Here is a 6,662-nt window from a genome sequence, read left to right as displayed (position 1 = left end):
GGTTGTGGCTCCTAGTGGCTCCTGACGGTGGGTGATGCTCGGACTGTTGACGCTGGTTCTGCTCAAAACCTGCTTTTGACGTACCTGATTATTGGGGGTGACGTCGACTGGTATTCAAGCTTGTTTGCGAGTGGGCGCACGGCAAGGCTGGGCGCTGGCAACGGACAAGGCATGCTCACATATTTCAGGACGTTTTATTTGACGTTCAACGACTTCTATTTGGTGAGTGAGCCTGGATTTCTCTTCCCCCCTGAATGATCTGCTGGGTACCCTTGTCTTGTGTTTGATCATTAAGTAAGGCAAAGTGATAAGCATCTGCTCTTTGTGTCTTTTTCTATCAATGCCTGATTAATTCTTCATTTTCTTGCGATTATTTCTATTGATTTGAATTACCTTATTTTGTCACACGGAAAAAAAAAAATTGTTTTTATTTCATTTTTCGTTATTAATAAATTCCTTTGTTGATGTTTCAACCTGTCCGTGCTTGTCCTTTCCTTCCATTGATCCAGCATTATCTGAACCAAGATAGACTGGGAGATAATTACCACAATAATTGACCTGTCATAGTCGGCATGTACCAGCGGCTAAACGCTCGGCTGCCCTAATTAAGATCTAATCAAGATAAGATTGGTACTTTGCCAAGGGTGCCTTGTTCAGGTCCCTTGTTCAGGAAGCCACGTGATCTCTAGTTAAATGGCATAATTAGATGGTGGACACTGCAACTCGTGGTTAACTGAGTGGCGTTCGTGGTCTGAAGTAACCCACCGTACCACGAAGTTAATTGTGAGCGGTGGTCCCAGGTCCGGCTCTTCTGAGGACAAACGGGGATTCAACCCCCTCATAATACACTCGGTACCCATGGCCATAACAGTATTATACAGCAACGTATTGTACTGGGCACGTTGGATACTTTACAGATACGATGTACGCCGCACCATCATGCCTGTTGTGGGTTACGATGTACGCCGCACCATCATGCCTGTTGTGGGATGTGATGTCCGCCGCACAATCATGCCTGTTGTGGGTTACGATGTACACCATACCATCATGCCTGTTGTGGGATACAATGTACACCGCACCATCATACCTGTTGTGGGATACAATGTACACCGCATTGCTAAACTGCAGAAAGTGAAAGTGTCCAAAATAGAGCTCAATGAGTTATCGTTTTGGGGTGATTTTAGGCCATATGTCGGTGTGGCATCAACATGGCAGCATATAAAATAGTATTTCATTGATTGAAATCTCGAATACAGATCAAAGTTAAAGTTCAAGTCGCCAAGTGACTCATGACAGGAAACACCACGTCAGAAAAGGGAACATCATATGAAAACACAGATTTACATTGGTGTACTTTTCTTTTTATAATATCACAAGTTCATCATTATAGGTCTATCCTCAAAATTATTGTTTGTGGTCAATACTTGAAAGGGGGGGAAAGAAAAAAGGTAAAACATGTCGTGCCTGATTCATTTCCGCGTGCTTTCGACTGGTATGAGATATCGTACATGCCCGCAACATAAAAACTTGAATGCGATTGGCTTTGACATTAACACAAGCGTACATTGAAACACAGTAACAAAGAAGGAGACAGGGTCAAGTTATAACAAGATCACGTAGCTTGTGCAGGTTAAAAGTCAGACTTGATTAAGGAAGGCCTACGTTCGTGAGTGTTTTTTTTACGAATTCACCTGACTAAATAGAATCTCTCGAAAAAAAAATGTGGACCTTTGTGATTTTATTTTTTTTTTTGCGGAGGGTGGGTGGGGTGTGGGCCTGATAACCAAGCAAGTCACATGCAAGGTAAGGAGATGGGTCACGCTCGATGTGTCTGCATTCCGTGTGCACTCCGATACACCCGCCTCACTGCCCACTGTCCGGTGTAGGAGGTTCGGCATGGCACCAGCCATAACGAAGCCCCAGATGGTGAGATTCCATTGGTGTTCTGCAAGGCGGCATGCTATTGGTTAGGGTGGTGCTGGTGGCGCCACCTCGGTCACGTGATGTTGCTACGGCAGCAGCGATATGCCGCATGATTGGCCAGTGCCGGGCCATGAAGAAGGACGTTCAAGGGACCCAGTCTACCCCTAGCCAGGAGAATGGATGGAGCCTGCAGAGGAAGCCCTGCTTGCCACAACCTGTCACCATTGTGTGTCCTTCGTCTCCCCCAACAGAGATGCCATACTGCCCACGACATATCCTTTGTGAAGTCCTAGCCTGGCTCCCCTTTCTTTGGTGTGAACAAGAGATTAATTACTCAAAGAACCAAAGGTCCATATTTCCCTACGTAATAAGTGTGTATTTATTGTCAAAATGTATATTTTCCCTTGTCAGGGATTTTTACCTCCGCCACCGTAGGTGAAGGAGGTTATGTTTTCACCCCTTTCTGTGTTTGTCTGTTTGTTTCTGTACAGGATATCTCAAAAAGGTGTGGACGGATCCATATGAAATTTGTGGGCAGGTTCAGTGTGTGACAAGGATGACCTGATTAGATTTTGGTGAAGATCTTGATCCGGATCCGACGACTACAATTATTTAAGTGATTCTTCACCATTGAGAGATCGGGCAAAACCCATATGTAGCACGATATCTCATAAAGTTGGACGGATTCGGACGAAACTTGGTGGACTTGGTGGACGAAACAACGAAAGGTTGTATGTGTCGCAACGAAGACTTGATTCGATTTTGGTGAAGATCCGGATCTGGATAGGAGAATTATTTATTTTTTAAAGTGAGTCTTCACCATTCTGGAGGATGATCCAGAACTGCAGGGTCTACCGGAGTGCTCAGTTCCTCAATACTGACCACCGGCTTGTTGTAGCAACTCTAAAGCTGCACCTTAAATCCTGGAGAATGGTACCATCCCAGCAGAGGCTGGATGTTGGCAAGCTCAAGGATGAGAGAGTAGCTGAGGAGTTTGCGAACAGGCTGAGTGGACACTTGGGGGGTCTGGGTGCTTTGGGGGGTCCTGAAGAGTTGTGGAGCGCCTTCAAGACCACCGTCCTTGATGTTGCCGGTGGATGTCTTGGAACTCACCGCAGGGCAAAGAAGAATTTTGTCTCTCAAGGGACACTGGATACCATTGACCAGAGTCGCAGGGCCAGGCTGAATGGCAGAGCTGAGCTGTTCAGGGAGCTGAGGTGTAAAACTGTACGTGCACTAAGGGTGGACAAGGAGGCCTATGTGCAAGGAATCCGTGAGGAGGTAGAGCATCACCTGTGGACAGGTGATTCTCGTACCGCTTACAGGGGAATTCACGCATTGCGTTCATCCAAGCCTATCCCTCGGAGCACTACAGTTAGAGCAGAGGGTGGTAGGTTCTTGACAGAGGAGTCTGAAGTGAAGGCCCGCTGGGCCGGTTACTTTGAGTGGTTGTACCAGGCTGATCCCCCAGCTGTCGAGTTGGACGTTAAGGGTGTTACAATCCCTGTTGCTGACCCTCAAATCAACTGTGGTCCACCTTCGCTTGTGGAAACACGGGCTGCGGTGAACCGGTTGAAACGGGGCAAAGCTCCACGGATCTGTGGCATCCATGCTGAACTTCTCGAGGCTGGTGGAAATGCTGCACTCGTGTCGTTGCATGCAGTTTTGTGCTATGCCTGGAACACAGGCATCATCCCAACTGATTGTAAGAGGGGCCTTGTTGTCCCTCTCTGGAAAGGGAAGGGTGATCGGCAAGACTGCAACAACTACCGAGGGGTGACGCTGCTCTCAGTGCCGGGCAAGGTCTTTGCTTGGATAATAATTCTCGATAGGGTTCGCCACCATCTGTTTGAGCACCAGCGTCCAGAGCAGTCAGGTTTTACACCAAAGAGGTCAACGATTGACCGTATCCTTGCTCTTCGTGTCCACACCGAACGCAGACTAGGGTTTCGGCAGGGGCTGCTTGCAGCCTATGTTGATCTCTATAAAGCGTTCGATTCAGTGAATTGGGATGCCCTCTGGAGGATTCTTGGTCTTCGTGGGGTGCCACCAAAACTGATCGATCTGATGTCTGAACTCTACTCTGGTACTGAGAGTGCTGTGAAGTGTGGTGGTACCATCTCTGACTGATTTCCAGTTGGTACTGGAGTTCGTCAGCGGTGTGTACTGGCCCCCACACTTTTCAGCACTTCTATGGACTGGATTTTAGGTAGGATGTCGGAAAGATCAAGCTGCGGTGCATCGTTTGCGAATGTCAAGATCTCGGACCTTGATTTCGCAGATGATGCAGTCATATTTGCGGAGACTTTAGACATCCTCTTGGGGGCCCTCGAGGTGCTGAATGAGGAGTCGGAGCCGCTGGGATTACGGGTTTCTTGGGTCAAAACTAAGATCCAGGCTTTCAATGACATCTTTGATGCTGCTGTCCTGTCTGTGTCTGTTTGTGGCATAGACTCCGATAGAGAAGGACTGGAACCTCACGATCTCGGGGTTTGTGACTTGAGTCTGAAGGATTAACCTGAGTCCGGGGCTAAAATGACTTCTAGAAGGGCTCGAGACACAATCTCGGGATCCATATAGGGGTTTCTGAGGACGGCGAGTTCAATAGTGTCATTTTCAACACCACGTGAGGTCATCTTCAAGGTCAAAAGGTCATATATCAAGGTCAAATTACTGAATTTTGGTATTTTTTGCCCGTTTTTGTGTCTAACTCATCGAGAAAAACTTTTGTAAAGTCTATGACAAAACATGACATTGTGCACCTACTGCACCTACTTGCTGATTTGTATCATCGTTAACTAATGTATGTTTTGTTTGTTTCTCTTTCAGAAACTGTCCAGCTGGTGATCTCACAGGATCTTTGTGTTGTTTCCTGCTTTGGTGACAATATGCCACGTCGTTGCAGCTGCTTTGGTTGTAGAGGAAACTATGGTGGGACGCCTTATGTAAAGGTCATATCCTTCCCAAAAGATCCTGAGGAGAGGGAGAGATGGATATTGGCAATGCCAAATGAGAAAGAAAGCTTGAGGTGCTTAAAGGAGATATATATTTGTGAGACACATTTCAATTGTGATTGGGTGTCAGTTCGGGGTGGCAAACGACCCAAAGAACCCCCATCAATATTTCCTGGAGTACCGAAATCAGCTTTAAGCAGGTGACCTCAGCCCCACGCCCAACATCATCTTCGACGTCAGAATCAAGAGCTAAGAACATGCAGGCAGCTGATGAGGCTGCAGACAATATCCAAGATTTCGACCACTTCTGTGCTGAAATCAGCTCCTATTTTCCTGGCTTTAACGTCATAAAAGACCAGGAAAACCTTTACCTATCAAGAACTGATGCTACTGGACAAACTGTCGAGCAGTTTTTCATTTCCAACAAGTTCAGTCACCTTTTGGATTTCTATTCTTGAATAGAGTTGAGAAAGATGGCATTGAGGTGCCCAAACGACTTTTTCCTTTTCAGAAGAACAGCCTGCTCTCAAAATGGACCCAGATTAGATCCATAACTGACCAGGTAAACATCTATGAATGCACAAGCAAGGAAATTCTTCAGCTTGTAATAAGCCAGCTCTGTTGGATGACTGAGGCACACGAGCTTCCTCATTTCACCTTCCTTCTGTCGCAGCTCCATCTTATGTTCAAACCTCTTGATCGTCGCCGATTTGATACTGATACTATGATTTTCGCAAAGCAGCTTCACAACATATCACCCAGTGCATACAAAATGATTCGTCGATCCGGCTTAATCATTCTACCATCAACAAAAAAGGTAAAACTGATGCTTGCTAGTAGTCAGCAGGACTCCAACCTCAAAACCTTGTTCGACCAGCTTAAACCACAGCAGCGTTTGGTCAATTTAATGTTTGACGAGGTAAAGCTGGTCGAGACATTGCGATTTTCTGGAGGGCATGTTGTAGGATATGCTCAAAATGCAGTAGCGGGTGGTGAACACGAAATGCTTGCTTCACATGCTATGGTTGTTGAAGTTGCCTGTCATTTCGGTGGTCCACGCTATATTCTACACATTTTGCCCTGCAAAAAACTAACTGCCGATCAGCTGAAGGAACTCCTTATTGAAGCTGCATCAGCTGTAGTTGGTGCTGGCGGTACTGTGATTTCTTTGATATGTGACAATTGCAATACCAACCACAATGTATATTCAAAACTTGGAGGACCAGGAAGTTGCCAAGTGCTGTCAATTCAAGAGCAATCTATGTTCTTAGTGTACGACTACGTGCACATCTTCAAAAATGTTCGTAACAACTGGATTACTGTTGATGGCAAGACACTCTCATTTGTTGTAGATGGTAATGAGTACAAAGCTTATTGGAGTGATAGTCAGAAGGTTTATGAGATCGACCGCCTTCTCCTCTTCGCTTAACCAAGCTGACGCACACCGCTGTTTTCCCCAAGCACCTTCAACGCCAGAGCGTACCATTGGTATGCCAAGTGTTCAATGACAAGACTGTTGCTGCTTTAAAGACCTTCAAGGATTCACTGGGCATCAGCGAAGGCACAATCATCCTCACCCAGATAATGAGTGAGTGGTTCAAGATGATGAACGTGAAAGACCGTTTCTCAGCTATCCATCTGTGCGCCGAATCCAGACAGCCTTGGACAGCAGACTGCACAAGTTTCACGAGGCTGGAGCAGGCCTGCCAAATTATATCTACCTGCGCATGGCAAGGAGGTGGTGCTAGTAAGCTGAAGCTAACTCAGCAAACTGCTGAAGCCTTC

At 46.4% G+C, this 6,662-nt stretch overlaps 1 long non-coding RNA gene across 1 annotated transcript in view; it reads right to left on the bottom strand.

The window, feature by feature from the left end:
- Positions 1-671: 671 nt before the first annotated feature.
- Positions 672-6,662, bottom strand: part of LOC147024323 (uncharacterized) — a 63,243-nt gene continuing 57,252 nt past the window's right edge. The window contains exon 3 of the long non-coding RNA XR_015058815.1: positions 672-1,051. This is a non-coding gene — a long non-coding RNA (uncharacterized LOC147024323). The remainder of the gene's footprint in view (positions 1,052-6,662) is intronic.

This window comes from Eptatretus burgeri, chromosome 6, assembly GCF_056783735.1.
Source record: "Eptatretus burgeri isolate ZD-2024b chromosome 6, Ebu_testis_v1, whole genome shotgun sequence".
In the NCBI taxonomy this organism is placed as follows: domain Eukaryota; kingdom Metazoa; phylum Chordata; class Myxini; order Myxiniformes; family Myxinidae; genus Eptatretus; species Eptatretus burgeri.
The sequence above is the reverse complement of the archived record's forward strand: the minus strand, read 5'-3'. Positions and strand labels throughout refer to the sequence as shown.